The sequence below is a fragment of the Triticum dicoccoides genome, chromosome 6A (genome assembly GCF_002162155.2).
Source record: "Triticum dicoccoides isolate Atlit2015 ecotype Zavitan chromosome 6A, WEW_v2.0, whole genome shotgun sequence".
NCBI classification, from domain to species: domain Eukaryota; kingdom Viridiplantae; phylum Streptophyta; class Magnoliopsida; order Poales; family Poaceae; genus Triticum; species Triticum dicoccoides.
This window is the reverse complement of record NC_041390.1, coordinates 27622570-27647444: the sequence shown is the minus strand read 5'-3', so window position 1 is coordinate 27647444 and position 24875 is coordinate 27622570. Positions and strand designations below refer to the sequence as shown.

General features: G+C 43.4%; 1 pseudogene; it reads right to left on the bottom strand.

The window, feature by feature from the left end:
* Positions 1-19385: 19385 nt before the first annotated feature.
* LOC119314217 lies at positions 19386-20395 on the bottom strand (annotated as a pseudogene).
* Between the last annotated feature and the right edge of the window lie 4480 nt (positions 20396-24875).

The window sequence follows — 24875 nt, the reverse complement described above, 5'->3', positions numbered from 1 at the left end:
AAACATAATACATGTGTGAATACATAGACAAACAAAGTGTCACTAGTATGCCTCTACTTGACTAGCTCGTTAATCAAAGATGGTTATGTTTCCTAACCATGAACAATGAGTTGTTATTTGATTAACGAGGTCACATCATTAGCAGAATGATCTGATTGACATGACCCATTCCATTAGCTTAGCACCCGATCGTTTAGTATGTTGCTATTGCTTTCTTCATGACTTATACATGTTCCTATGACTATGAGATTATGCAACTCCCGTTTACCGAAGGAACACTTTGGGTACTACCAAACGTCACAACGTAACTGGGTGATTATAAAGGAGTACTACAGGTGTCTCCAATGGTCGATGTTGGGTTGGCGTATTTCGAGATTAGGATTTGTCACTCCGATTGTCGGAGAGGTATCTCTGGGCCCTCTCGGTAATACACATCACATAAGCCTTGCAAGCATTACAACTAATATGTTAGTTGTGAGATGATGTATTATGGAATGAGTAAAGAGACTTGCCAGTAACGAGATTGAACTAGGTATTGGATACCGACGATCGAATCTCGGGCAAGTAACATACCGATGACAAAGCGAACAACGTATGTTGTTATGCGGTCTGACCGATAAAGATCTTCGTAGAATATGTAGGAGCCAATATGGGCATCCAGGTCCCGCTATTGGTTATTGACCAGAGACGTGTCTCGGTCATGTCTACATTGTTCTCGAACCCGTAGGGTCCGCACGCTTAAGGTTACGATGACAGTTATATTATGAGTTTATGTATTTTGATGTACCGAAGGTTGTTCAGAGTCCCGGATGTGATCACGGACATGACGAGGAGTCTCGAAATGGTCGAGACGTAAAGATTGATATATTGAAAGCCTATATTTGGATATCGGAAGTGTTCCGGGTGAAATCGGGATTTTACCGGAATACCGGGAGGGTTACTGGAACCCCCCGGGAGCTATTTGGGCCATAGTGGGCCTTAGTGGAAAAGAGAAGGGGCTGCCCTAGTTGGGCTGCACCCCCCCCCTTCCCCTAGTCCTATTAGGACTAGGAGAGGTGGCCGGCCCCCTCCTCCTCTTTTCCCCTCCGAGGAATCCTAGTTGGACTAGGATTGGAGGGGGCATCCTACTCCCAGAGGGAGTAGGACTCTCCTGCTGTAGTTCATCAAGATCGTCACCACACCGTCGTGCTGACGAAACTCTTCCCCGACACTTTGCTGGATCGGAGTCCGCGGATCGTCATCGAGCTGAACGTGTGCTCGAAGTCGGAGGTGCCGTAGTTTTGGTACTTGATCGGTTGGATCGTGAAGACGTACGACTACTTCCTCTACGTCGTGTCATCGCTTCCGCAGTCGGTCTGCGTTGGGTACGTAGACAATACTCTCCCCTCGTTGCTATGCATCACATGATCCTGTGTGTGCGTAGGAAATTTTTTTGAAATTACTACGAAACCCAAAACAAGTCTCCTGGGTCTTGTTCGTTGAGAAAATCACATTCCCGAAGGTTTCATTCCGTTTGGACTCCGTTTGATATTCCGTTTGGACTATGCCTTGAACTACAAATTTTCTGCGAGACTAGTTTCACATAAATTCTTGACCGATACTGGGCTGCCGCAAGGCTTCCCCGAGGGTGGAGCGTATACATCATACTTCAGGGCCTTTTCATGAATTTATTAGAGAACACCCAATTCTCACAGACTGCGACGTTAATAGTCAAATTCATATAGGTGTGTTCCTCAGAAGATGTTCTGCAGGACAACATCTCTGCTTACCTGAATAAGCCACTTGGAACACATTAAGATAAGTATCAACCTGCCATGCAGATTAGGAGAGCATTGCATCTTCATGGAGTGGGATAGGTAATATAAGGATACTCTCCTCCCAGCTGACCAACAACTTGTCCCCCACTTCTACTTCACGGGATCTCCGATCACATAGAGTGGGTTACCACTATGGACAACTCATGCTGAGTGGGTCTCAGACCCATCTCCATCGATGCATTATCTATCACATTACGTGATAGACCCTTTGTGAAGGGATCTGCCAAATTTTTCGATGTTTCGATATAATCCAACGTAATAACTCCGGTGTTCCTCAATTTTCTGACAGATTTCAGTCTCCTCTTCACATGCCTTGAGGACTTCATATTGTCCTTAGAACTGTTTATCTTGACGATCACAGTTTGATTATCACAGTTCATCGGGATAGGGGGTATTAGTTTTTCAACCATAGGTAAGTCCATCAAGAGCTCACGAAGCCACTCTGCTTCAACAGTGGCAGTTTCTAATGCTGTGAGTTCTGCTTCCATAGTTGACCTCGTTAAGATGGTCTGTTTGCAGGACTTCCAAGAAACAGCGCCACCACCAAGTGTAAAAACATAACCACTTGTGGCCTTAATCTCATTAGCATTAGATATCCAGTTTGAGTCACTATAACCCTCCAGTACAGTTGGATACCCGGTGTAGTGAATCCCATAACTCGCGGTGCCTTTCAAATAGCGCATAACTCTCTCAAGCGCATGCCAACGATCATCTCCCGGTTTTGACACAAACCGACTCAGCTTGCTAACAGCAAACGAGATGTTAGGCCTCGTGGCACTCGTCAAATACATAAGCGATCCAATAATATGAGAATACCTCAGTTGATCTCTAGCAATCCGTCGATTCTTTCGATGCAACACACTAGCATCATATGGAGTTGGAGAAGGTGTGCAGTCGCTATACCCAAAACGACTCAAGACCTTTTCCACATAGTGAGACTGAAGCAGTGTGATCCCACCATTCTCATCTCTTAACAGCTTGATGTTTAAGATAACATCAGCTACTCCTAGATCCTTCATCTCAAAACAGCGAGATAAGAAATCCTTAACCTCCTTGATTAAATCAAGTTTGGTTCCAAAGATCAATATGTCATCGACATACAGACAAAGAATGACTCCTTCGCCCCACCATAGCGATAGTACACGCACTTGTCATCATCGTTTACTACAAAGCCGGCAGCAGTTAATGTTCTTTCAAACTACTCATGCCACTCTTTAGGAGCTTGTTTAAGGCCATATAAAGACTTTAATAACTTGCACACTTTTCCTTCCTAACTAGGTACTACAAAACCATCTGGCTGATCCATGTAAATTTCTTCCTTCAACTCTCCATTGAGGAAAGTTGTCTTAACGTCCATTTGATGAACGAGAAGACCATGTGAGGCAGCAAGTGATAGTAGCACCCAAATTGTGGTCAGTCTAGCCACTGGTGAGTAAGTATCAAAGAAGTCGTCACCTTCTTTCTGGGTATAACCCTTGGCCACAAGCCGTGCCTTGTACTTTTGAATCGTACCATCAGGTCTAAGCTTCTTCTTGAACACCCACTTACATCCTACAGGTTTGCACCCATAAGGACAGTCAGTGAGCTCCCAGGTTCCGTTACCTATGATGGAATCCATCTCGCTACGTACAACATCCTTCCAGTAGTTAGCATCAAGAGATGCACAGGCTTCTGAAATAGTCCTGGGTGTGTCATCCATGAGGTACACAATGAAATCATCACCAAAGGACTTTGTAGTCCTATGTCTCTTACTCCTCACAGGAGTTCCATTGTCACCCTCAACAGGATTCTCAACGTGTTCCATCACAATGGTGGGTTCAGGAATTACAGTGAATTCCTCACTAGATGGAGTAGGGTGTCTCCTGATTTGATGAACTCGACATATCCTTCATAGGAAATATGTCCTCAAAGAAAGTTGCATCATTCGACTCCATAATCGTACCAACATGCATGTCGGATACCTCAGATTTTATTATCAAAAATCTATAGCCGATGCTATGAAAAGCATAGCCCAGAAGAACACAATCCACGGTTTTTGGTCCAAGCTTGCGCTTCTTGGGAATTGGTATATTGACTTTCGCCAAACAACCCCAAGTACGTAGGTAAGAGAGTTTAAACCTTTTCCTTTCACATTCCTCAAATGGAGTCATGGTCTTATGCTTTGTGGGAACTCGGTTTAGGACATGACACGCAGTCATTAGCGCCTCCCCCCACCGTTCCTTGGATAGACCTGAAGTGTCTAACATGGTGTTAACCATATCAGTTAGAGTTCGGTTCTTTCTTTTGGCTACCCCATTTGACTGGGGTGAGTAGGGAGGCGTCCTCTCATGGATTATACCATGTTCCGCACAAAACAGATAAAATTCATTGGAAAAATACACTCCACCATGATCGGACCTAAGCCGTTTAATTTTTCGATCAAGTTGGTTCTCTGCCTCAGCTTTATAGTTTTTGAAGAAAGTCAAAGCCTCATCTTTTGATTTCATAAGATACACATAACAATATCTAGTGGAGTCATCAATCAACGTCATGAAGTATCTCTTTCAACCTTTTGTCAACACGCCATTCATCTCACAAATATCAGAATGTATAAGCTCTAGTGGCGCCAAGTCTCTTGCCTCTACAGTCTTATGGGACTTGCGAGGTTGCTTAGAGCCTTTGACAGTAGAGATTTTCAGAATTAAATTCATATTGGCTAGCCGCGCCATGCAACCAAAGTTAATGTGACAAAGTCGTGAATGCCAAATATCAGACGCATTGTTGTGGCAAACATTATTAATAACTTTAGTGAAAATATCTGACAAAGACAGGCGAAACAAGCCTCCGCTCTCATAGCCTTTTCCAACAAATTGTCCATACTTAGAAATTACAACTTTAGTGGATTCGAAAACCAACTTAAAACCATCTCGACATAAACGGGAACCGCTAACGAGATTTTTATTGATGGACGAAACATGATGAACGTTCTTCAGACGCACGGTCTTCCCCGAAGTAAACTTCAGATCGACCGTACCAACACCTCGAACGATGGCATGTGACCCGTTCCCCATCAGCACGGGAGAAGTCCCAGTGGCCTGGTAAGAAGAAAACATGGAGGCATCAGCACAAACATGTACATTGGCACCGGTGTCAATTAACCAATCAGGGGTTTGGAATACTGAAAGGATGGTAGGAAAAATACCGTACCCTGATTCCTTCATATCAGTATCACCGATGACAATATTAGCGGACTTGCCGCTCTTCTCATGTTCGCGCTGCTCAAAGCGGTTAGGACACTTCGGAGCCCAGTGATTAGGATCACCGCAGACATGGCAAAGTCCCTTCCCCTTCTTATGAGAATTCTTCTTGAAGTTGGTAGAATGTGATGGCTTGTTCTTTGTATCAAACTTGCCTTTGCCCTGAGTTTTGTTCTTCTTGTTTTTGAACTTGTTGGGCTGGAAGTTCTTCTTCTGTACCATGTGGGCACTAGAACCTCCCTCAGCAACTCGAGCACGTGTATCCTTTGCTCTCGCCTTCTCTTCAACATCAAGAGTACCGATGAGATCCGCAACGAAAAACTCCTGTCTCTTGTGTTTCAGGGAAGTAGCAAAATTGTTCCACGAAGGTGGAAGCTTGGCAATGATGCCTCCGGCAACAAATTTGTTCGGCAACACACACTTCAAGTACTCAAGTTCTTTTCCGAGCGACTGTATCTCATGAGCCTGCTGTACAACAGGGCGCTCATCAATCATCTTGGAGTCATAGAATTGCTCCATGACGTACAACTCACTGCCGGCGTCCGAGGCACCAAACTTGGCCTCGAGCGCAGCCCACATGTTCTTGCCGTTGTCAAACGACATATACGAATCCACAATGGAGTCATCAAGAACACTCAAAAGAGTGCCTTTAAAGAGGGTATCGATCTTCTTGAAAGCTTCCAGCGGTGCTGGATTAAGATCGCCCTCAGGCTTGCCCTTGGTGGCGTCATAGCAGCCCATGATCTGAAACTAGTAGACTGCTCTCGTGCGCCACCTCTTATATTGCGCCCCCTTAAAGGCAGGCGGCTTTCAGATGTGCATCAAAACCACTCGGAGTAAATTGCCTATAATCAGGTTTTTGGATTGTTGGAAAAATGAGAAAATTACTACGAGATTTAATCCGAATAAATAGGAAATAGATCATGACAGCAAGAGCAGAGATTAAACTAATCATGCGAACTAGCATAGTAGATGAACAGATCACATCTAGGGCACATACTAGAAACATGAATTCTACCATGATCTCGAACAAGAAGGATAGAATAACATACGGTGCAGTGGGTGTAGCACCGCCGGCGTTGACGTTGTCGCCCATTTCGTCGAGGATGAGGTTGCCGAGGTCGGGGAAGAAGTCGTCGTTCGCGAAGTCGTCGCTGCCAGCAGTCGTGCGAGTGCGCTCCCCAAAAACTTGGTCGCCCCTCTCCCGTACAGGATCATGATAGGCGGGGTTCCGGAGGCCTACTGTCCCTTCTCCCGGTGCACGCCGAAAGGAGAGATGGAGAAAACTTGCTTGGCGGCGCAATGATCTGTAACGGTGGTGAGAAACCATACGAAGGGGCGGCGGCTAGGGTAGACGTCTGCCTGACTATATAGTGCGGGCCGGGTAGGTCGTGGGAGTAAACCCCACGTCCGAGTCGTCACGATCCAAAAGAATCGGAAACGGTTCAGTAATTAACGCGTCCATTAATTATTAATTAATTAATGACTCATTAATTTTTCCCGAGCAGCAAAAATATAGACAACGTCCTCAGCTCGGCTCAATCCCGCAACCCACGGCGCGGCGCGGCGCGACGCATCGTGACGAGGCATGGCGAGCGAGGAGGAGGAGTGCGCGTGTAGGTCTCCTCTTCCCATGCTCATACAAGTGGTAGAAGAGCTCACCTTATAAAGAGGTGCAACACTCTCTCAACTTCCGGGGTGGGACTAAACTTTAGTCTCACTCACTCCACTCACATGTGTGCATGAATGAGCCAAGAGAATTTCAGAATTTTAGTTGGGCTTTGGGCCAAAGGCCTACTAGCAAAATTCCAACAGACACTACTCTAATTTGTAGTAACCTCTACGAACAGATCGTTCCAAAGTTATGCTATATCAATCAATCCTTTTATTTCCTTGTCATGACTAATCAATCAAGAAGATATAGAATGCATAAATCATTGTCCATTTCTAGAGAGTTCAAACTGAGCTTTGGTGGCGGACAACAGAAAGAACAAACAAAATTATATTTGTCCTACTAAGTTCGTTGTGAACTTTTACTGAAATAAGGTATACATATGAAATAAGAAAGAACCTAATTTAGGTGCAATTATCTCAAAAAGATCCAAACCAATGTAACATATATATTTGCATTCAGAAATTAATCTTCCATGACACTAATCAATCTTTGGATGGCATTTTTCTTCATAACACCAATCGGTACTCCCACCATTATTTACTCTTCGCTCACTCCTGCTTCATATTCCCTCGTCCAGAATCCAGCACCTCCGTCTGAGCCTCTTGTGTATACATATGCAAGATGGTCACGTATATACCATGATGCACATCACCGTTTGCAATGGAAGAAAGCTAAAGAGGTTAATTAAAATAACATCTTGGGGACAAATTCTATGGAGACAAGTCCATAGGTAGTGGTACTCTAGCCTGGAACCAATATTTTTTGATCTCCAATGTAGTCCTTTCATGCTTGTTATCTGGATGACATGTGATGAAAAATAGCCATGCACCGATCATACATGTTCTATCTGTTTGAGAATGGAACAAAGGTATGTACGCACATGTAAGGGGTAGTACTTACATGAGAGCAATTTGAGAGAATCGATCAACACCTGCCTCAGTTGCTAGTTTCTGATGGCGTTGGGTAGGTTGCAGTGCAAACCAGGCTAGCGGTACTTCCAGCCCTGTGACGTCTTCGTTTCAGTTTTATCAATCCCTCAATTGGCGCCCATACCAAGAGAGAAGGGTGGGATGGTGCGATCGTAGAACATGACAAATTTTCCTATGTAGAACTTGCAGAGCAATTAGGTGGTCTGTTGTTTTTACTTGCTCCTGTATTTAGTACGTGAACATGAAAGGCTAGGTTAAGTGTTGTCAGCATGAATTAACATAAAAAACTGGCGCTTAAAAGGATGTACCACTCAAGAATACAGAAACAATTTTGAAGTACAAACATAGTGGCCTATTTCCAAAGCATATGTGCCAGCAAACAGACCTGGACTTCAGCACATCGATCAACTGGCCATAGCCAAATAATTGTAGGAGGTCCAGGAGCTGCAGTATAATGAGGCCCATACGTGCTGCTGTGAGAAGGATCCTAAAGCAGTTCCATATTTGCTGAAGAAGAAGCAGGTTAAGCTCCACGGTCTGAGCAGCAATATCCCTAGGCGAGTAGTGGCGCGGCAAGGAGGGTGCTGGAGAGCATGGGAGCTGAAAGGAGAGGATGGATGATGCGGCGGCGGTAGGCTAGTAAACCTCATGGGACGTGAGGATAGAATAGTACGTATAAGGTTAGGTTGCACTATTATTTTCTTCCCTAGAATTTATTCTGTGTAAGGGAGGCGGACACTTGATCTACTGATGTGTTTCAAGCCAAGGCTGTCGTGTACATGCGTGTATCTTGTCCTTTCTTCTTTTTTTGTTTTTTTTGTTCAGTTTTTTTAACTGAGGTATGTTTTGTGTTGTTGATTGATTGGTGATTATGGGAGAATTGAAGCAGCACATGTTTCTACATACTGGCAATGGTGGGAATTTAGAGAAATTTACCTTTAAAGTAAATCCAACGGTTGTGATTTTCTGATTTACATAATTGAAGGCTAGATATTTCTAATTATTATGGAATTCTCTAGCATATTTATCTTTTTTCTAGTTAGCCGGTAACCCAGACGACTTGTCATTCAGACAAAGCCTTTGGATTAGGGAAACGTTTCCAGCCGGCAGTCCGGCCGAGTCTTCGGCCGGGCGCGCGCGCTTCGTTCGATTGCGCTATATCCTGCGGCCCCACGTGCCCCTCGTTTGACTAATTGCCTCAGCACACCACCAATCGTTTCTTTTTTCTTTCTCCCGTTTCCTTTCTTCTTCCTCTTATTCCTTTTTCTTCTCTCTCCTGCACAGGAGGATGGCGAGGCACATGTTGCTTGTGACAGATTTTTGGACTCCCCATGCTGCAGCCGCGTCCTGTGGAGCTACGACTCGAACGATTTTCATTGCCTCCTCTTCCCCTCGTTGCTGACGGTGCAGCAGTCGCCATGGATGCGCTCATAGACAACTTTTTTTTATGGAGTGTTGCAACCAGCCCCGGGAGATGCTACATCCGGCTGCGAGGGATGTTACAACCGACAAGTTTTTTTCTTGGAACCAACCAAAGGTTCTGTCGCTGATTTTTTTTTGGATAGAACCAGTGTCTTGTTTTGCTACTACCGGCGGCTTCATTTGCTACTACCGGCGACAACGTTTTTTTGCGACATAATTCATGAAGATGATGCAACCTCGACGACGGGTGACAACATTTTTTTGCTGCAAACTATGAAGTTTTTCGCTACCACCGGCTATAGGGTTTGTTACCACCATACACAGCGGCCGGCCGGCATTTTTCTTTTGTTACCACCACGTCATTTTTTGTTGCAGTCGGCAATCACAGAAGCTACATCGGTTAACATTTTTGCTACAATGACGATGGCGGGCTGTAGCGGTAAGCTTTTTTGCTGGAAGCGATAAACTTTTTTGCTACAACAGGTATCGTTTTTTGTTGGAACCAGCAAGAGCCTCGGGAGGGCACACGGCGAGGTACAACGCGACCACAACGACAGGTGTTGCGGTCGGCGGCCGGCGTTACCGGAGATGCGGCCATGTCCCCCGGAGCCGGAGCTGCAAGCCTGCAACCACGAGTGCATGTTGTTGCATGCATGAAGCCGATGAGAAACGCAGGCGGCGAGGGCGGCGACCAGCGGTGACCGACGGCGAGGGTGGCCACCAGCGGCGAGGGTGGCGACCGGCGGCGGTTCTTCAAGGTTTTGCTACATCGATCATCCATGGCTAGTGTTGGCGGCGGCGCTGCTTTGTTTTCCCCTCTGCTGTTTGGTTGAATCCGTTTAAGTGGAAAGAAAAACCATTCCAGATCTGACAGTTAAATGCAATCTAATCAAAAGGCCGCGCTGTGTCCGGCCGAATTGATTGCGCCGGTGCACCGGCGCAGATTAGTCGCCTTTAGATTATTACCATGATATATAATAATAAGAGGAAATTTAGGTTCATACTATAGCCAAACAATGTGCCAAATTAAAATTTAAACAGTGGGGATATTTGATCAGTAAATTAAATTTTAAATATAAATTATTAGGCACTAATATTAAGCATTAGAGGAGTATATTAGACATGGTCATGTAATTAGTTTCCAAAGTGTATACATACGTGATGTTCCTTTTTTTTCTATTTTCCAAGTGCATGAACGTACGTGTGTGTATTCTTTTTTTTGTAAGATTTGACACATATCTTTCCTAGGACAACACGTTCCTTGTTTTTTTCTAACTTAACAGCTTTCTTGTTTTTTTTAACTTAACATGTTCCTTTTTTCTTTGAAGTCAACTTAACACGTTCCTTGTTTTTGTAAGGAAGAGTCCGACTTCTTCTTGATTATTTTCCCTGGGATGCATGCAATCTTTTTAACGTAAGTTTTTTTTGATGAGGAAACAAAGTGGTCTCCAGATGTATATTTTTTCAACGGGGTGGAGCCAGGGAGCACGTTGTTCGCACACGAACACGTCATATGTACCCTCGACGCCAGGGGTGATGCACCACAGCTCACGCCGAAGGAGACCCGACCGACAGCACGATACGCAAGACAGTCGGCGGGCGTTTTTGCAGACCCGAAACCCCGCGCACCCGAGAGGGACCCCGTCAGGGATTGCGGCGGCTATGGGCTGCCCTAGGTCGATTCGCTAGCTCGGCCCTAGAGCCTTGTGGATCCGTAGCCTTACAGCATGAAGAACTAGCGAAGAATGAGAATAAAGATAAAAGGGAGAGATAAAAAGTAGATGAACACGAAAAAGTAGTAGATGTGTTTGTTCGATTGTGTGTTGTTTCAATCGGCCGTCACCCCCAACATATATAAGAGGCGGCTGGACTTCCCGTACAAGCAAATAATTTATCTAGGCTTTCCTTACAAGAAACTTACATCAATTCACGTCCAAAACCCTAGTCAAATTCGGACTGGTTTATCCGAACTTTCCAAAACTGTTCGGTTTAAACTGGCTGCACATTGCGGGTCTTTTTTGCGGTGGTAAACGATCCCGGATGAAAACAAGCCCAAAAGCAATCTTGACCGTTTCGACGAGACGAACAACTTTCATGTTGAAGGTTTTTTTATCAGAGATCATCTTGAGGGTCAGATCGGTCTCGCAACACAGGCTATTTCCTCGCGCTACCCGTCAGACATGTGTCTGTTGGGGCACGCCACATCTCGCCTCGTGACAGGGCTGCACTCCGATTGCTCTAACTTTTGCATATGAACTCGACTTTGAACGATTTTTATATCAAAATCGATTGTTTCGATGAGACGAAGACAACCCGTGTAGATCATTTTTCCATCCGAGATCATCTGGATAACCTTTTGAGCCCATCTTCAACTTCTCGTTCGATTAACTATCACAGCCTCCAACCCGGCAAGTTTTCCATCCGAGTAAGATTTCCACACCGGCAATGTTTCTACCCGGCAAGCTTTCACACAGGCAAGCTTTCACTCCGGCAAGGTTTGTACTCCGGCAAGGGTTCCTTCCTGACCGGCAAGATTTCACACCGGCAAGCACCGGCGATCTTTCTGTGCCGGCTAGCTTTCCACGCCGGCAAGCCTTCACACCGGCAAGCTTTCACACCGGCAACATTTTACCCTGGCAAGGTTTTTGCCCCGGCATGCTGCTTTATGATCGTGCCACTTTTGAGCGTCAACACATGCCCCCCTGTTTTTCGGTAAAGCTAGCGTGCCGAAAAATACTTGTACCATGTTTGTTCTAAGGACGATGTCAACACTCCATCGGCCATTTATATGTTCTTAGGACGATAAGTATATATCGGCCATGTCTTGTGTGAACTTTCTGATGCAAACTTGGGTGAAACCTTCTCAGCTTCATTAACAATCCGGTGATAAAGTTCCATAGATATGTATCTCAATGTCATCCTCCGAACCATATTGTTCACCCTTTTGCTAGGATTTTGTAGACAATCAACAATAAACTTTCTCCAATCCTTACTTTCGCTTGCATAAAAATTTCATTAGTGGCCGAAGTTCTGGACTTCGGTTCGGCCTTACCTATGTTGACAAGACTAAGCATCGGCTATTGAGAGAAATGCAATACAACATGATGAACATGGTAGCCGGATGCTTGCTATGCCAACTCTCTCCAATTGTCATGTCTAAATATATGAACAATTTTAATGCAACCCAAGGTGAATTCTTCATCTAGACATAACCCAAGAAAACTATAAGTGATTCATCAGAACACATTGATAATCCTTGGATATTTGTTGCACTACTCAGAACGAATCACCAAAAGCCTCAATATGTATAACACCTGTAGCAAGTAAAAGAGTCAATCCGAATAACAATGCATATTCGGCCTTGATTAATCGTGCATAAAAATATTCTAAGCGGCACGAGGCTTCAGAAAATAGTACCATAAAGAAATATATAAACAACACCAACACTTTGGCCATTGCTATGAATTGAACCATCAAAACATAATCTCCATAGTACTAGAGAGACAAGGCTAATATTAATATTATGCATGACACTAATCCGATGTTCAGTAACAAAATCAACTATGATTTCGCCTCTTGTAGATCTCAAAGATGCATAAGCCAAATCATATCCAAACAAAGTATAAGCCCACCAATCAATTCTGCAGCTATGAATTGGTCTATGTAGCATATACTCAATGACATCGGTCATGATTCTCAACTCCATTCAATCATAATATAGGCATACATATAAATTTTCATGAGCACGTACCTTGTCTCGCTCTCCAATCAAACTAAGGACAATATTAGAATACTACATCGGCCATGCATTGACATACTCTTAGGACGATAGATAAATATCATCGTCCATTACCATGTAAACTTCATTCAAAGCACATATAGCCGAAATAAACAAATGAAATAACAAATCAAGTATTTTGGCCCTTTGGATCAGCAACAAACTTGTAGCTAATCAAATGTATAGTGACTTGGTAATACCCTTTCATTACGTAAGAAATTATATTGCATCCATGGATTAAAATAAGCCCATTGAGGGTTACCAATCATACCTGATGACGAATTCCATGGCATAGGCGTTAACGGCATAGTTGAAGAATATGGATAATGTGTAGACCAAAGATGTTGAATCCTTCGGCTTGGTCCTTCATAGTTTTTACTCTTTTCCTTCTTCACTTTTGCCGCACTTCTTGTAATGGAGGCATGCACATAATTATTATTTTGAGCACTTCCTTTGGGAACCCATGCCATGTTCCTTTCTTCAAGTTCTTGTGCACTAAGTTTGTGTAGTTCCCTCTTTTGCCAATACGATAAGCCGAGTGGGCATCTCGGCTGTGATTCTGTTCTGACCAATGGCAATTCCTTTTTGACCTTGTGCACTCTCAACTTCTTTTCTTCAGATTTGGCACTTTGACTCTTAATAATTGGTTGCTTCGTCTCATTGCCTTTTGTAGCCAATGTCAACACTTTAATTGGCTCTTTATTATTTGAGATCAAATCTGAAGTAGCACACTTACGACCATCTCTTTTCACGCGGTAGACTTGCTTGACCACCTCTTTTTTCATCCATGGTGTCCGGACCGATTCCTTATAATTGAAACGGTCTTTAACATGTGACTGTTCAAATGTTGATCGTCTCGGAGCTGCATAATATTGGTGAGATGGTCTAAAATAAGATGGAGAATGTGCCCTTGTATCATACCTGTCCCATGATGAACATGGATCTACATGAGCATAGGGAGGCATCCACGGCATTGGCATTGGCGGCCCAGAATAAGGATATGAATATGTTGCATTGAAACTCTCACTTTGCCAATACCGATCCTCATATTTGTGCCTTGGGGGTGATTTTGGTTTCTTTGAATGGTTGTGCCGATAAGCATTCTTCTCTTCACTCTTCTTTTGATATTTCTCCAATAGTTCAGCGAAGGTGATTTTTGATCTTTTACACTTGCGCTTATTTCGGCCTTTGTTTTCTTTTGGTTTGCTTTCATCGATCGTTGGATTTGCTTGCTGCCTCCCAGTCCTTGGCGTCTCCATTGTAGCTTCAATGGAATTCTCACCCTCAAGATTATGTTCATTATGCTCTTCAACAACTTCTTTACTTGAAAGCTTGAACCCATCACCTGCAGTTTTTACCTTCTCTTTAAATGGATCGGCTCGAAGCAGCCGATGCAAAAACTTTTTGCCATCAGGACCAATCGGAATAGACTGGTCATCTCTTGGTGTTTCAACAAACTTCAATCGTCCTTTTTCAATGGCCGATTTAACTATTTGACGAAACATGTTGCAATCCTCAAAATTATGCTTGGACGAATCATGCAAATTACAATACATTCGTCCTTGGATTGATGGCTTAACATGGTGATCAAGAATTGTAATGTAATTATTTTTTAGCAACAAATCAAATATTTGAACACACATGCTTGAATTGAAGGTATAATTCTTGTTTTCTAGCCGATCTTGCTGTGAGAACGGCTTTGGAATTAAGCAAACGAATTGTTCAGATTTTGCATCACACCATTCGGCTATGCATTGTGTTTTGCACTCTATCTCCGATGTCTTTGGATAAGATATTATACTAGCATCGGTTTTCTCAACAGAATTTAATCTTGGCTTTAAATTTCTAAAACTTAAATAGTTAGAACACACATGTCTCAATTGAGACCAAGTGCAAGCCAGGTATGAAATAAGCAAAGCTACCCAAATAGATATGAACTTTAGATAAAGCAACGGGGAAAGCTTTGGCTGTAATAATAAGTCACTATCGGTCTTTATAAATGGCGTAATGGGTTGACCGATATGCTCAATACCAACTTTATTGCTAGCAAGTAAATTACCCTTCTTCATTGGTCTTTCAAAATTACTTATGAGGATTTTTCTAATAGAAGCATCAACAATAAAGTCCTGACCAAATCTGAAAATAGGTAAATTACTTGCTAAACATACCTCTTCAAATATGTTCGGAGAGCATGATGGTGGTGTGACTTGAACAATATCTTGCTCCTCCTTTGGATGGCTCCCCAACGCTTCTTCATAGTCTTTTTCTTGATTCTGTGCATCATTACATTGAAGATTTTTGTCGGCCGAACTTTGTTCGGCTACTTGTTCTTATCCTTGAAGTTCATCAATTTCTCTGGCACGAAACTCATAGGGCAGGAAGTAGGTTCCATTAACTTTAGAAAAATCAAGTATGGTCGCTTTGCTATGCTTGCCATGCCCTTTCTCAATAATGCTTGCCTCTTTGCATTTGATGGATTCAGAATATATACTTCTTGATTCGGCTCTTTTAACCGGAGTACTTTCATGTTCTGAATCATCTTTCTTTACATTGCTTCTACCAATTGGCAATGCTTCTTTCACTTGAGCCAATTCTGTCTCTTTTTGTTTCTGGCGGCGAGCGGCGAAATTGGCTTTAATCTTTTTCTCATTTTCAGCCCACTTCAGATACGATTGTCCCCCATTGCTTTTAGATTCTTTCGGCAATGGCACATGGGTGTTGCCGAAACTTTGCAATTGTGTAGGGGATGTATAATATGATGTAGTATTAGGTGAAGGCATATGCATTGTTGTAAAACCATATTTTTGCTCGCCAACTTTATCAATTGGGAAAGATTCATCTTCTTTTCCTGATGCATTTGAATCGGCTTCGAAGGAATTTGGATCTGGCTTTATGTTTCTGCAACTAAAATAATTATAGAATATTCGGCTCATACGAGTCCAAATGTTAGCCAGGCATGAAAGAAACAAAGTTTTCCATATGAATACAAAGTTCAGTTGGCATGACAAGAACAACTTTGGTTTTGATAAGTTGTCACTATTAGCCTCTATGAACGATACCATGTGTTGACTATCATCATTAGTGACAAGATCCTTCTTAACAAAAAGATTACTCATTTCAATTGGTCTTTCAAAATTTATTAGAATCTTACTAATAGGTTCATCAACAATATGATTTTGACCGAATCGAAAATTGAGTAAACTATCTGCTAGGTGTACCTTTGTGAAGTTGTTGGAAGGAGAAGATGGTTGCACCACTGGAACAATACATTGCTCCACTTCTAAATAATTCTCCAACGCCTCTTCCTCTTTTTTTGGATCTGGTGCCTCATCACTTAGATTGCCTGAGTATATTTCACTCGAATTGCCCGAGTATATTTCAGTCGGATTGCCCGAGTGGATTTCACTCGGACGCTCTTTGTTAGTTGAACTTTGCTCGGCCGCATTTTCTTGGTCTTCATGTTCATCGTTAACTGAACTGTGCTTAGCCATTACTGTGTTCTTGATGCTCATCAATATCTTTAGCACGAAACTCATAAGGTAGCATGTAAGCTCCCTTACATCCAGAAAAATCGAGCACAACCAATTTGTTGCGTTTGTCGTTCCTTTGCTCAGCCAAGCTTGCATCTTCTATTTTGGTACACGAGGCAATAGTTGGCTTGATGCACTCGGCTTTAGCTGGTGATGCACTCGTCTGGAACGATGCACTCGGCTGGCACGATGCAACGCACTCGGCCTTAAACATCCCGTTGCTCAATCCGGTTTCAACCGAATCCACCGTATTAGCCGAGTGAATCCTTTTTTGCTGGTTTGCTTGCAAAGATTCTTTTTTATCTTGCCTCAACAGTGTAGAAGGGCCAACATGGTTGCTACAGGGAGGAAGGCACTTGACGTGTTCTTGCAAATATCCCTCTCCACGTTTCTTCTTGAGTGCTTCGTAGGCCTGTCGATATTCTGCTAGTAATTCCTCAAGGGTAGGTGTAGTAAATTCGTTGACTCTATTCCTTGTGAGCTTTGGCTTGATCTTGTCCACTTGGGCTAGATATTTTTCTTGAAACTCAACCCTGCTTGGAACGTCTTACCCCCCAATACTTTTAGGATCTTTCGGCAATGAATTGATGTTGCCGAAATTTTGCGCTTGTACAGGGGGTGTATAACATGCTGCAATGATAGGTGAAGGCATGTGCATCGTTGTTGAATATTTTCCCTCGACAATTTGATCAATCGGCAACACTTGGTCTTCTTTCAAAACCCTAGCTCTTATTGCCTCATAATCAGGAACCAATCCCTTGTCGTCTTGCTCAAGGCAAATAGCACTAATCTTCTTATTTTGGGCTAAAAATTTTAATGCAGCCAGAGCCACCTCATCTCCTGCAATATTAGGCACATATGCTCCTATAGTATCTCCCTTCACTCGGCCATGACCGTGAACATGAGCCGATTTATGAATATTTTTAGTTTCATACGCCACTGAACAATTAATCTGATGTAGTGTAGTATATGATGTTTGAGGATAACCGGCCAAATAGCTAACAGAGGCATGGCCGATTCCCCCATTCATCGGCATGTTTGGGGATGAACCCGCATATTGCGAGCCGGCTGCCGATGGATACAACTTTGAGATACCCTCCTGTACATGAGGTGTCCTATATTGATCACTCGAACAAATCGTGTTGTTCACCGGCATATTGAAAGTTGTTGCCGATGCACGAAAGTTCAGATTCAAAAGTTGCATGTCACGATTCTGTAAATTCCAAGTTTCTCCAATGGAATAACTAGTCGGCCTTTGCTCATTAGGGCTGGCCGACATCACATGTCCGTTGAAAGATCTAGCAACATCAACATAATGGCTATTTGCATCTACGCAAGGAGCTTGATGATACATGTTACCGTTGTAGATTGCAGCCGCTTGATGACGCTCTCCTCGTAGCAAGAACAGGCTGGAGACAGTTCAAAGCTTCGTCCCCAGCGGAGTCGCCAAAAAGTGTGTTCGCACACGAACACGTCACGTGTACCCTCGACGCCGGGGGTGATGCACCGCAGCTCACGTTGAAGGTGACCCGACTGACAGCGTGATATGCAAGACAGTCGGCGGGCGCTTTTGCAGACCCGAAACCCCGCGCACCTGGGAGGGACCCCGTCAGGGATTGCGGCGGCTATGGGCTGCCCTAGGTCGATTCGCTCGCCCCTAGAGCCTCGTGGATCCGCAGCCCTCCAGCATGAAGAACTAGCGAAGAACGAGAAGAAAGATACAAGCGAGAGATAAAAAGTAGATGAACACGAAAAAGTAGTAGATGTGTTTGTTCGATTGTGTGTCGTTTCAATCGGCCGTCATCCCCAACATATATAAGAGGCAGCTGGACTTCCCGTACAAGAAAAGAATTTATCTAGGCTTTCCTTACAAGAAAATAACATCAATTCACGTCCAAAACCCTAGTCAAATTCGGACTGGTTTATCCAAACTTTCCAAAACTGTTCGGTTTAAACTGGCTGCACCTTGCGGGTCTTTTTTGTAGTGGTAAACGATCCCAGATGAAAACAATCCCAAAAGCAATCTTGACCGTTTCGACAAGACGAACAACTTTCATGTTGAAGGTTTTTTGATCAAAGATCATCTTGAGGGTCAGATCGGTCTCGCAACACAGGCTATTTCCTCGCGCTACCCGTCAGACATGTGGTCAGACATGTGTCTGGTGGGGCGCGCCACATCTCGCCTCGTGACAGGGCTGCACTCCGATTGCTCTAACTTTTGCATACGAACTCGGATTTGGATGATTTTTATATCAAAATCGATTGTTTCGACGAGACGAAGACAACCCGTGTAGATCATTTTTCCATCGGAGATCATCTGAATAACCTTTTGAGCCCATCTTCAACTTCTCGTTCGATTGACTATCACAGCCTCCAACCCGGCAAGTTTTCCATCCGAGTAAGCTTTCCACACCGGCAATGTTTCTACCCGGCAAGCTTTCACACCGGCAAGGTTTCACTCCGGCAAGGTTTGTACTCCGGCAAGGGTTCCTCCCTGACAAGGTTTCTCCCCCGGCAAGCACCGGCGATCTTTCTGTGCCGGCAAGCTTTCCACGCCGGCAAGCCTTCACACCGGCAAGCTTTCACACCGGCAAGATTTTACCCTGGCAAGGTTTTCGCCCCGGCATGCTGCTTTATGATCGTGCCACTTTTAAGCATCAACACACGTACGTGAGAAAATCTCATCCTTTTCCCGTTTACATGTATGTGTGTTTCTTAGTTGGTGTATGTAGGTAAGTTCTCTTTTTAAAGAGGCCCACCATTTACCAAATATATTTTCTTTAACATATGTGCGTTCAGATGTGTCACGTACAGTCGTTGGAGGCCCAGAGCATTATATATATTACATAAATCTAACGGTCAAGATAATTCTATTTGTTAAGATTTACCGGATCAAGGGCTAGTAATTTCTAATTAACGTGCAATTTTCTAGCATATTTACCTTGCTCCTGGTTCACCTTATATTACTTTTAATATATAAATAGATGCAACATAAATATGTAGACAAGACCTGTGTTTGTCTTTTATTCCCAAGTTTGAACTAGTATAGTTCGGGTTCTTACATGATAGTGCATGTCACATTATTTTTTCACCGCTACAACGACCAAACCATGGACTGAGAAAACGGTGTTTCATATATCTAGTACTAGAGTTATTTTCTTCTCAGTTAGTACCGAAGATGCCAAATGGCGCGATGGTGCAATATGGAGGGATGTAGACATTGCACATTGCAGGTAGCGTCTATAGCGCTAGGTTCCTTATTTCCTCGAACTGGGGCAGTTGTTGAGGCTGGACAGAGCCCTGGGCCTGTGGGTTTTGCTGAGATGGCCGGAAGGAGCCCTGGCCTAATGGATATTGTTGCTGAGGCTGTTGGTAGGAGACCTGGCTCGATGGTTGTTGTTGTTGTTTTTGTTGTTGATGCAGAATAATAGCATGAACAACATTGTGGATGGCCTGGCACTGCGACTGCTCAGGGATATGCCATAGGTGCTGACAACACAATGCTTGCAACAGCTGGTAAGTACTTTGTTGCAAAACTTATGATCTTCCATGCGCTATGTTGTGTTGCTACAATACAACATCCATGCATGGAATCAGTTGTTGTTGCAAAATATGTTGAAGGATTTGTTGTTCTTGTTGTTGTTGTTGTTGCTGCTGCTGCTGTGAAATTGGTTGTTGTGGTTGCGAATACTGTGGTTGCGGTTGTGGATATGGTTGTTGTGGTCGAAATGGTTGTGGTTGCGAATATGGTAGTTGCGGCTGTGGAAATGGTTGCAGCTGCAGATATGGTTGTTGTGATGGAAATGGTTGCGGCTCTGGATATGGTTGTTGTGGTGGAAATGGTTGTTGCTGCCCTAGAAATTGTTGTTGTTGTACCAATGGAACTTGCTCTTGTGGCTGTTGCTGAGATGGATTTTGTGGCTGCAATTGTGGCACTGGAACTCTAACTGCAGTTGTGGCGGTGGTCGCCACGATAGCAAGGAGGGCAAGGATGAGAAATGTCTTCATGGTGGATTTGTATTGACCACAGCTTGCTCGGCTTAAATGATGCGCTCTACTTATGAGAATGATGGATGAGGAAGGATGATCGTCTTGCTACGGGGCTATTTATAGCTGCCATGGAATGATCCCTTTCACAATTGGCATTTGTTTGTGTGGAAAGTGCTTGGATGCTTCTCAAAATCATCATTTGGTATGTTCTGTTTGGTGGCACTACTTACAAGTGTATTCTTGGACTGTTCATTAAAGTTCCTTGTTGTTGCACTATCATTCCACCACCAAAAAGGTGTGATAACACGCATGACTCATCTTATTCACTTTACAGCTCAAACACTAATCTGGATTGCCTATTTTTCTAAAACTAAGTTTGTAATTTTTTGCAAATTGTTACGCATAAACTAGATAAGCATGGCTGTCACGGTACTTAGTTTGTAGTCTTGTGTGGTCTGTTAAGATAGATATAAGACTAGTAATGTAACTTGCTTTAGTAGGCCATGAGTCGTCAAATTCCTTTTACATGTCAAGTGTTGTAGTGTTCTAGAAGTTATTAGCAAGCATAAATTTTGTAATGTTCTACAAGTTGTTACGTGTAAACTAGATAAGATTGAGTTGCACACAAACAAGATTGTAATCACTAGTCATCTACCTGTGCAACTGCACGGCCTAGCTATTATAGGGGTACATATTTATTAATAAATATTTATATGTAAAATTCAAGCGCTTAAATTACAGATATCATACATCTGAACATATGCCAAGTTATTCAAACAATTATAGTACAATATAAGCACATATATTATAAACTTCATTATATGGAAGAGTGCCTCTACTCCCCATTCATATAAAAAAATATGAACATCTACAATACCAAAACTATATAGTATGGAAATACATTTCATGACGCATCTGGTAATAATTATTTCATATTGTGAATGTTGATATTTTTTTATTATAAAGTTAGTTAAAGTTTACAAATCTTGACTTTGACCAAACTTTATATGTAGACTAAAAATAAATGGAGGGGGTATCTTGGGGTCCCTGCTGAAGGAAATATGCCCTAGAGGCAATAATAAAGTTATTATTTATTTCCTTATAATCATGATAAATGTTTATTATTCATGCTAGAATTGTATTAACCGGAAACATAATACATGTGTGAATACATAGACAAACAAAGTGTCACTAGTATGCCTCTACTTGACTAGCTCGTTAATCAAAGATGGTTATGTTTCCTAACCATGAACAATGAGTTGTTATTTGATTAACGGGATCACATCATTAAGAGAATGATCTGAATGACATGACCCATTCCATTAGCTTAGCACCCGATCGTTTAGTATGTTGCTATTGCTTTCTTCATGACTTATACATGTTCCTATAACTATGAGATTATGCAACTCCTGTTTACCGGAGGAACACTTTGGGTACTACCAAACGTCACAACGTAACTGGGTGATTATAAAGGAGTACTACAAGTGTCTACAAAGGTACATGTTGGGTTGGCGTATTTCGAGATTAGGTTTTGTCACTCCGATTGTCGGAGAGGTATCTCTGGGCCCTCACGGTAATGCACATCACTTAAGCTTTGCAAGCATTGCAACTAAATGAGTTAGTTGCGGGATGATGTATTACAAAACGAGTAAAGAGACTTGCCGATAACGAGATTGAACTAGGTATTGGAATACCGACGATCGAATCTCGGGCAAGTAACATACCGATGACAAAGGGAACAACGTATGTTGTTATGCGGTCTGACCAATAAAGATCTTCATAGAATATGTAGGAGCCAATATGGGCATCCAGGTCCCGCTATTGGTTATTGACCGGAGACGTGTCTCGGTCATGTCTACATTGTTCTCGAACCCGTAGGGTCCGCACGCTTAAGGTTACGATGATAGTTATATTATGAGTTTATGCATTTTGATGTACCGAAGGTTGTTCGGAGTCCCGGATGTGATCACGGACATGACGAGGAGTCTCGAAATGCTCGAGACATAAAGATTGATATATTGGAAGCCTATGTTTGGATATCGGAAGTGTTCTGGGTGAAATCGGGATTTTACCGGAGTACCGGGAGGTTACCGGAACCCCCCGGGAGTTATATGGGCCTTAGTGGGCCTTAGTGGAAAAGAGAAGGGGCTGCACAAGATGGGCTACGTGCCTCCCTCCCTCCCCTAGTCCTATTAGGACAAGGAGAGGTGGCCGGCCCCCCTCTCTCTTTTCCCCCTCCGCGAATCCTATTCCAACTAGGATTGGGGGGGGGGGGAATCCTACTCCCACAGGGAGTAGGACTCTCCTGGCGCGCCCTATGTGGCCGGCCAGCCTCCCCCCTTTGGTCCTTTATATACTGAGGGCACAGGCACCCTAGAGACACACAAGTTGATCCACGTGATCTATTCCTTAGCCGTGTGCGGCGCCCCCAGCCACCATAGTCCTCGATAATACTATAGCGGAGTTTAGGCGAAGCCCTGCTGCTGTAGTGCATCAAGATCGTCACCACGCCGTCGTGCTGACGGTACTCTTCCCCGACACTTTGCTGGATCGGAGTCCGGGGATCGTTATCGAGCTGAACGTGTGCTCGAACTCGGAGGTGTCGTAGTTTCGGTGCTTGATCAGTTGGATCGTGAAGACGTACGACTACATCAACCAAACACTTCCGTTGTCGATCTACTAGGTATGTAGATCACACTCTCCCCTCGTTGCTATGCATCACATGATCTTGCATGTGCGTAGGAAATTTTTTGAAATTACTACGAAACCCAAGAGTGGCATCCGAGCCTAGGTTATTTATGTTGATGTTATATACACGAGTAGAACACAAGTGAGTTGTGGGCGATATAAGTCATAGTGCCTACCAGCATGTCATACTTTGGTTCGGCGGCATTGTTGGACGAGACGACCCGGACCAACATTATGCGTACGCTTACGCGAGACCGATTCCCCCGACGTGCTTTGCACATAGGTGGCTTGCGGGCGACTGTCTCTCCAACTTTAGTTGAACCGAGTATGGCTACGCCCGGTCCTTGCGAAGGTTAAAACGGAGTCAAATTGACAAACTATCGTTGTGGTTTTAATGCGTAGGTAAGATCGGTTCTTGCTTAAGCCCGTAGCAGCCACGTAAAACTTGCAACAACAAAGTAGAGGACGTCTAACTTGTTTTTGCAGGGCATGTTGTGATGTGATATGGTCAAGACATGATGCTGAATTTTATTGTATGAGATGATCATGTTTTGTAACCGAGTTATCGGCAACTGGCAGGAGCCTTATGGTTGTCGTTTTATTGTATGCAATGCAATCGCGATGTAATGCTTTACTTTTATCACTAAGCGGTAGCGATAGTCGTAGAAGCACAAGCTTGGCGAGACGACAACGATGCTATGATGGAGATCAAGGTGTCACGCCAGTGACGATGGTGATCACGACGGTGCTTCGGAGATGGAGATCACAAGCACAAGATGATGATGGCCATATCATATCACTTATATTGATTGCATGTGATGTTTATCCTTTTATGCATCTTATCTTGCTTTGATTGACGGTAGCATTATAAGATGATCTCTCACTAAATTATCAAGAAGTGTTCTCCCTGAGTATGCACCGTTGCGAAAGTTCTTCGTGCTTAGACACCACGTGATGATCGGGTGTGATAGGTTCTACGTTCAAATACAACGGGTCCAAAACAGTTGCACACGCGGAATACTCAAGTTATACTTGACGAGCCAGGCATATGCAGATATGGCCTCGGAACACGGAGACCGAAAGGTCGAGCGTGAATCATATAGTAGATATGATCAACATAACGATGTTCACCATTGAAAACTACTCCATCTCACATGATGATCGGTTATGGTTTAGTTGATTTGGATCACGTAATCACTTAGAGGATTAGAGGGATGTCTATCTAAGTGGGAGTTCTTTAATTAATTTGATTAACTAAACTTAAATTTATCATGAAACTTAGTACCTGATTAGTATCTTGCTTTTTTATGTTTGATTGTAGATAGATGGCTCGTGCTGTTGTTCCGTTGAATTTTAATGCGTTCCTTGAGAAAGCAAAGTTGAAAGATGTTGGTAGCAATTACACGGACTGGGTCCGTAACTTGAAGATTATCCTCATTGCTGCACAGAAGAATTATGTCCTGGAAGCACCGCTGGGTGACAGGCCTGCTGCAGGAGCAACGCCGGATGTTATGAACGTCGGGCAGAGCAAAGCTGATGACTACTCGATAGTTCAGTGTGCCATGCTTTACGGCTTAGAATCGGGACTTCAACGACGTTTTGAACATCATGGAGCATATGAGATGTTCCAGGAGTTGAAGTTAATATTTCAAGCAAATGCCCGGATTGAGAGATATGAAGTCTCCAATAAGTTCTATAGCTACAACATGGAGGAGAACAGTTCTGTCAGTGAGCATATACTCAAAATGTCTGGGTATAATAATCACTTGATTCGATTGAGAGTTAATCTTCCAGATGATTGCGTCATTAA